Here is an 8799-nt window from a genome sequence, read left to right as displayed (position 1 = left end):
ATGAAACTTGAATGATTCCAGTACATGGTTACTTTACAATTAATTATGCAAGTAATCATTAATATCATCATAAACAATCTTCTAATTTCATTAATCAACACGTTAAATATTCAAAATTCCAATCTCTTACATTTAAGCTTAACCACTAGGTTTGTTAACTCCTACTAACTCCATTAACTTCCATTAACTTAGATAATTACTAATATAATACCCAATAATCTAAAATCACACTTAAAGGTCCAGGGTTCATCTAAATGGATGACCTAAGCTTACAATCTAATAAAACACTCTTAAGCTAGGTATAGAATATTTAAACAACCTTTATAAAGTCCCATTTTAACTAACGGGTTTAGAGCCATAACTCTAGTCCAAAATCACATAATCTTTAACGGCACTCTATTGCACAAATTCGTTCATAATTGAGGGTATACTCTCATGAACACATAAACATCTACTGTCTAGGCTTAAATAACTCAAACAACTCTCATTAATTCCATTCAAGTCAGGACTTGGACTCAAAGCTTCAAGCCAAAAATCATCCTTTAACTACAAACTCTAATTTAAAAATGGGTAGAGAGAAAGAGGAATGGTAGGGGAGGTTTACCTTAGTAATTAGAAACTCTAAATCTCCCAAAACATTAGCAAAAATCATGCCATAGCAGAGAGATCATGAGCCCTTTCATTATCCTCTTTTTCCTTTCTATTTTTCATGCATGTAAATGCCCTCTCAAATCTAATTTTGACATACGCACAGTGCCCACATTTTGATTTCTCTTAATTTGAACCCAGATAGCACAATTCACTTCTAACTTAATACAATGGCTAAAGCCAAATCTAATAGGCCTAGTAGCCATATCTAACTATTCTCAAATCTATTTATACTTAAATTTACATATTTACCCTTCATTAATTTAATTAATTAGGGAATATTTTGGGACATTACACCATTTACCTTTTATTTTAATGTTCTTTGATTAGCTTATAAAATTTCTCAAGTGTAAATCAACAAGGACTCTTGTGAATAAACGAGTTTATTGTAACAAATAGTTAGATTTTTCATGTTATTTATGGGCCCTTTATTGTTAATTTTATTTGGTTAATTTGAAATTTTTCTCAAGTATTATCATAAGATCACAAGGACTATTATGAATAGAAGGACTTCTTATTGTAAATAATTGAACTTTACTAATAATTTATAGACATTCTATTGTTAATTTTAGGAAAAATATAATTATTAATCCCTATAGTTTAAACATATTTTGTTATAGGTCCTTATAGTTTTTTTCATTAGTTAATGTCCCTCAAGTTTATCCTATTTGTAATGTTAGTTCTTCTATTTTTAAATATGTCCAAAACAATGATGAGGTAACCCTGGCAATGTTTAAATATGTTGAATTATGATTAATGCTATTAATTTTTGTGCTAAATGGGAATTAAGATTCAACAGATTGGAACATGTATGAAACAGAACAAGATAGACAATGTGTTAATATGTTAAATCATAATTTCTTTTTTTTTTAAAGGTCAAATATATAGTATATAAAAGGAAATAAAAAGATTACAAGGCATAATAGTTTGGTTCTAGATAACCAGGCGAAAAAGAAAAAGAAAAGAAAGCATCAGCATGGCAAGTAAAGTAAAAGACTTTTTCAAAAAGTTGAAGAAAGACACCAATATCCTGAAGAACCACATCTCTATCCATCTGAGTTTTTTTGCAAGACCTGACAAGAAGTGATTCTTTTTAAAGCCTACTATTCCGATTTGACCCATTTGCAAGCTTCTTTCTCGTGAGAACGGACAGATCTAGTGAAGAGCAGCATGAGCCACAAAGCAGAGATCAAGACTATGGCTTCGCAAACTTCAGGCAGAGAAGGGAAAGATTTGAATGCCGATCCACAGTATCTAATGATGCAGAACCACTTGTTTTGACCCGAGAACTTCTTTTTCCTAAGCCATAGCGTCCATCCACGTCGGTATACACGTAAAGCAAAAGAGGAGCTGAAGAAATCATCACACCCAGTGATAGCTTGTGGTTTTTTTGGGATGATCGGCAATAAGACATCGCTATAATGAAGCCATGCATGTAGTTCAGACATTATACTCTCAGGAGACAAATCTAGAGATGTATGGGTGGCTTTATTCTTTTCCACCAAATCAAATTAAGCAAGGTAACAATTTTCTTCAAAACCCCCTTGTCATCTTTTTTATAGATCTGCAGCAGAAAATTAAGAAGCCAAGCTCTAATATTTGGTGGCCTAATTTGATCAGTATGTATCCTCAGGGAACATTAAAATTATAAGGACCCATAGTTATGTTTTTCTTTAATTTTATTTAGTTCATCCAAAAAAAAAATTTATTTAGTTAACTCATAAATTTTCTCAAGCACAAGTATATGCTCACATGAACTTTTGTGAATAAATAAACTTCTTGTCACAAATAATTGGGCTTTTCTTGTTAATTCCCTTGTAACACATATATTTTTATTCATTAAGAATAGTTCAGTTTTTTTACCTTTAAAAATAATTTCACTTTTAATATTTGGGCCTGCAAAAAAATATCAAAATCTATTGGACCTATGAAGAAATTATATTCATTGGAATGGTCTTGTATGTGATCCCCAATCCTTGTGGAAATCTTGTTCAACAGCAAGTAGCTCTGTGTAAAGACAGGCGGTCTCATTGAGGACGATGTGCATGTAGCTTGATTGTGACAAAACATGTAAAGCTGGAAATATGGGTATGCAAAATATATATTTTAATTAAAAATATATATTATTTTCATGAGCATATAAAACATGTAGAGCTGAAAATATGAATTAATTTGGATCATATGAGTTAAAAAATATGGTTATAGGGTGGCAAGATTCTACCGAATCCTTATTATAAGTTACTGTTAAATGGGCAAACTTATCAATTCTTTTTTTTTTCATGATTTTTTTTTAAATTACATCTAATGATAAGTTATAAAATGATATTTCATACAGTTTGAAAAAAAAATTACATCATAAATTTATGAAATTGATCAATACTATCGTAATTCATTCTAAATTTATCTATCGCTTCAACATTGGGTCTTCCACTTTTATTCTCGCTTCCATTAAAAAAAAAAAAAATTCTATCCTATTAAACGAGGCAGTACTCATGACAAAAACTTGTGATTCTGTTGTTTGTATAGTAATAAATAATAATAAATTTTAGTAATTTCGCCTGATTTATGTGGTCGTCATGGTTTCATGCACAGCGCGCTTCACTCAGTCAACAGTGGATCATCGGCTGTAAAGGACGTACGGAGCTCGATCCCCTTGATATTTTTCCCAGCATCGAAAGCAAAAGATGACAAAATCTCCCGATCTTTCATTCTCGCGTACGATAAAGCACAATTTTCTGGTCTCTTAACACTACTAACGCTGTCATCTGAAAACTCCAGAGCCAGACATGGAAATCGTCTTCACCCTTCAGACCTTCACGGTCTTATCGTTTCTGGGTCTCTTATTGATCTTTACTTTTCTCCTCATTTTCTCCCTGTTCTTTGGAAAGTCCATCGGAGACCCACAATATGCGCCCGTGAAAGGTACCGTTTTTCACATGTTGTTCTACTACACAACTCTCTATGACAATCAGACTGAACTAGCGAAAACCCTACCAACATACCGTCTTCTGGGTCCGGGAATGAGCGAAATTTACACCGCCGACACGCGAAACATCGAGCACATTCTGAAAAGCCAGTTCAGTAAGTACTCCAAGGGTAAGCGTGATCAGGATATTATGGTTGATCTTTTCGGGCGGGGGATTTTCGCCGTCAACGGTGAATTGTGGAAGCAGCAGAGGAAGCTCTCGAGCTATGAGTTTTCCACAAGGGTTCTTAGGGATTTCAGCTGCTCTGCTTTCAGAACCAACGCCGCCAAATTGGTTAGAGTTATTTCAGGATTTTCCAAGGAGAATGTGGTTTTTGATGTGCATGTAAGTATTTGATTATTTTCCAGGAGAAATGGAAATTGGTTTCCATGTTTTAGTTTGCGTGAAAATTTTAGTGTGGGATCCTTTGAAGTCCTTGATAGGTTGTAGTTGTACTATGAATTTCCATCTGTGCATCAGCCTTGTTGAAACAGAGCAGAATAACGAAAGGAAAGGTGATGAAGAGTGAATATTAATTCATTAGTCATAGGAGAGCTGGAAGTTGATGCAACAAATAAGTACTCCCTCTGTGCTCCGGTTAAAAATATAAACATTTCTCCTTGGCTAATTTTAATTTAAAATATAAGCAACTTAACACATGTAAAAGATTTTTCCCATTTTATCTCTTGTATTTATTAACCTAAATATTTATGTAAATGTATCTTTCACGCATCATTGAGTGCATTGTGATTGGGACTAGGGATAAAAAGGAAAAACAATATATATTTGTATGGGAAAAGGACTTTATTGATATGTGCATTTTTCTCAAAAAGCTGTTTATATTTTGGACCAAAGGGAGCAAACCCTTTGCTAAGAGAGATGAACACAGGTGAGGAAGTGAATCAAAGATTAAAACTCCCTGTATCCCTAGTTTGCAAGCTAAGGTCATAGGGTCACTAGCTAACTAAATGATTAACAGACCTAATAACTAATTAATCACTCTTGATTAATTCAACCTTCCAACAAGCCTTAGCAAAATGAAATGCAGTCCTACAAATCTTGTTTGAGAATTCAATTTCATCGCTTTAAGAACATGTAACTGATGGTGCTCTTTTGAGTTGATTGTCATTGATGTTTGAAAGGTGACAAGGCAACAATGTCTGCTTTGAGTTGGAAACGTGTTCATCATAAATATCAATAAAAGCAGCCGCAAAGAAATATACCATACAATGGAGTGAAACTCAATTCAAGTATAATAACTTTGATAATAAAAGGATTCTACTAGCTAAAAGTAAAGGCATTATAATATTTGTACTCTGAATAAAATGTAGTTTTACTTATATTTTTTGCTTTTCTTGCAATTGAAAATATCACTTTATGTCATGTTTCAATTGATAGAAAGATGTGTGGATGACGTTTTGTTCCCTCCATAGGATATGCTAATGAGATGCACATTGGACTCCATATCCAAAGTTGGGTTTGGAGTGGAACTGAACTGCTTGGAAGGATCAAGCAGGGAGGGGACTGAATTCATGAAGGCTTTCGATGAATCAAATTCTATAACTTCTTGGCGCTACGTGGATCCTTTTTGGCAGCTCAAGAGATTTCTCAACATTGGTCTTGAAGCAACCCTCAAGAAAAATTTTAAAAGTAATTGATGATTTTGTGCATGGTGTGATTAGGAGAAAAAGAGAACGCTTGGCTATTCAGCAACACTATGTGAGTTCTCACAAATGCATTACTGTTGATGCAGTTCTTTTTTGTAGCATTTAGTTGTGGTTATCATTTACTGTATGTTTGGTTGTACTTCAATTTGATTTATCATTTTTCTGTTTATCAAAAAGCTCTGGTTCATGTATCAAAATAATAATAATGAAAAAAAAGGATTATCTGTTTCTAGAAAACACTTAATGTTTAACAAGATTATGTGCTAAAAGCATTTATCAATTTCATTGTGTCGATCATATATCAAAAAATTATTTATTACGGTCAAATTGCTAAAAGGACTTCTTTGGAACTTAAGTTTGGATGATATGTAATTTTTTATTGTTTTACGGTGCTCTTTTCCCATCAAAAAATAATTTCTACTTATAAGGTAAGTGTCAATTTTTCTTGTAATATTTTAGGAAGTTTTCTGTAGGTCTAGATTAATTTGTGCACATCATAGATCTCATAACTTATATAATGAAAATTGGGTTACCATATTGAAACACAAGGTTTCTACAGCAGAAGACACCTCACACTTGATGAGAAAGCATCACTTTTTTTTGCATCTCCCTTTCATTGAAAAATATTTTCTGTAAACAATTTGAGGTTTCAGTAAAAAATATTCAATTTAAAAAAATTATAAAAAGCCTTCTTCAGAAAATACAAAGCTTTTGACTTTTCTCTCTCTTACAAAGTGGTATGAAACGACTGCTTGTCTTTGTTCGTGTATATAATTTCTTCAGGTGTTGGTATTTGAGAATTATCTGAACTGATGATAGAATTTGAAGCTTGTTTTGGATGTTTTTCAGAATGATAAAGAAGACATACTTTCTAGGTTTCTGATGGAGAGCAAGAAGGACCCTACAACTATGAATGATCAATATCTGAGAGACATAATTCTGAACTTCATTATTGCTGGCAAAGACACAACTGCAAACACTCTATCATGGTTCTTCTACATGCTCTGCAAGCACCCTCTCGTCCAAGAGAAGATTGCACAAGAAGTGAGAGATAATGTCACTTGTTCAGAGGGAAGCAAACCCAGCGTAGATGAGTTTGTGGCCAATATAACAGAAGCTACCCTTGAGAAAATGCATTATCTTCATGCAGCACTGACAGAGACCTTAAGGTTGTTTCCTGTAGTTCCAATTGTAAGTTCTATAGCACAAAACCATAAACAATTCTCTATATATTCCAGTCTTTTTTTACCTTCCTTGTTTTAGAAGTTCTCTTTAGATTTTTTTTTTTTAATAATGAAAAAGGGAAAATTCGTTCAAAAGGAAACAAAATACAGAGTATCAAAATATGTAACGCAGGATAGGCAAGGTTAAAAGCCTGTCTCAAGCATCTGATTGGAAATTATTTTTAATTTAAAATACTTTGATTCAATATTTTTGATTTTATCATGACGTTTCTTAATATGTGACATGGGCAGTTTTTCCCCCCTTTAGAGAGCTAATGACGTGATGTTAATACAATGTTTGGTACGTAAAAAAAATGTTTTCTATAAAGGAAAAGAGAAATTCACCTGTCCCATTTTCTTTCCGATACATTTCTGTTTTCCTTTCTATTATTATTATTATTTTTTTTTTGGTACCAAACATTGTCTAAGTGTTGAAAGACGTCCATATGTTATGTTTCTATTAGGAAACTTCACCTATATTTGCTGGGTCTAATATAAATAATTGCTTTTTGTGTAACTTAGAAATTGCATATAGCAGTTCACCCATGTTACTTAAGGATGTGCCATGCAGTTTTGATTTTCAAAACTATTTTGGGTTTTTAAATTCTAAACTCCACTAAGTAATTAACCTCTCTTTTACATGTTTTATTACACAGGTTTCTATCAGATTTTACTAATGGAGTTCATTCTTTATATTCCTTGGCTATGTTAGATGCATTAAATGATTTGTTTCTTGCTGAGGGCAACTGAATTTGCTGAAATAACCCATCCTGCGTCACTTGTTTAATAGTATGTGCCTATGGAATAAGCTGTTCTTCAATTTCTATGCTTGACTTTCGTTTTACGTGTCACTATTCTTATAGGCAATGATGAATGCTGACCATGGGGTAGGTTGAGAGTCTGAGTTTTGTCAACTTTCAAAGTTTGGTCCTAAAACCCAATTAATTCCTACATATGATAAAATCCAAAACCTCACTTGGGATGATATTTTTTGTGCACGGTTATTTAATGTTTTGTACTACTAGGTCAAATTTGAACATTGTCAGGTCTAATTAGGAGCAGCTCTCCTAATATGAGTTGTTTCCAACTATAAGTTTGAACCTTTTACCTTGCTTAAAGGGAATTGAGTTATTTTCACTTGACCTAAGTACGGTTAGTGAGTTGTAATCACACTTTGTTTAAATAACATTGCATTACAAACTTGCTGTGTATGATGGACATCTTGATATATTTAACTATTTATATATGTTTGATTGGTGAATCAAGGATGGGAGGACAGCAGAAATGGATGACATCCTTCCTGATGGATATAGAGTGAAAAAGGGTGATACAGTGTACTATATCTCTTATGCTATGGGGCGCATGACCTATATTTGGGGTGTGGATGCTGAGGAGTTTCGTCCCGAACGATGGCTCGACGATAATGGAGTTTTTCGACCAGAATCTCCATTCAAGTTCATCTCTTTCCATGTATGTATTTCTTTTCCGACCTGAATCTTCATTGCTGACAATTCCAATTCATTCCAGTAGTAATAATTCTTTTTGGTATGACCATTTTTTGCAGGCTGGACCTCGTATGTGCATAGGGAAGGACTTCGCTTACAGACAGATGAAAATAGTATCAATAGCACTTCTTCGCTTCTTCAGGTTCAAGTTGGACGATGAAAAAAGGAATGTGACTTACCAAGTCATGTTAACACTTCACCTTGACAAAGGTCTCCCTTTGTGTGCCATACCAAGGTCTTGATGAGAATGATTGGGTGTGAGCGTGCACATGCTATGTATATAGTAAAGAACATCTCTGGTCTTTCACCTTGGTGTTATAGTTATTCTCAATAAAAGGGTGAAGTAATCAAATTGTATGTTGCATGTTGAATAAAATTGAATGTTGTATCAAATAAAAAATGATTATATAACTAGTCCCTGAATAGTATTATACATACTATTCATTGGGGGAACTTTTATAATTTGTATATGCTATATCAATGTATAGCTATGTCAAGTGGTGTGAAAACTTTGTGTTCTCCCAACGTCCCTTGTGTTTGTTTGTGATTTATATGAAAAAACTAGCCCCCTTTTTTTTTGTGGAAAAATTACAATCAAGGATTATTGGATACAATTAATTTCTTTGTAGGATCAAATAATTTGGATATTATTTTGTAGGATCATAAGACCTACATGTAATTAAAATTTGTTGTGAAAAGACAAAACTATTCCTTAAGATTTGTCTTTTTTCAAATGAAAACTTTGTTTGTCAAATTATAATAATTCTTTTCTATTAAGTTAATATTTTGG

At 33.1% G+C, this 8799-nt stretch overlaps 1 pseudogene; it reads left to right on the top strand.

Annotated features, from left to right (window-relative positions):
- The first annotated feature begins 3316 nt into the window (after window positions 1–3316).
- Window positions 3317–8502, top strand: LOC129289767 (cytochrome P450 704C1-like; annotated as a pseudogene).
- Window positions 8503–8799: the final 297 nt, after the last annotated feature.

This window comes from Prosopis cineraria, unplaced genomic scaffold (genome assembly GCF_029017545.1).
Source record: "Prosopis cineraria cultivar Desert tree isolate PC_DT_omini unplaced genomic scaffold, ASM2901754v1 PC13, whole genome shotgun sequence".
Classification (NCBI taxonomy): Eukaryota; Viridiplantae; Streptophyta; class Magnoliopsida; order Fabales; family Fabaceae; genus Prosopis; species Prosopis cineraria.
This window is presented reverse-complemented; position numbering and strand designations above follow the sequence as displayed.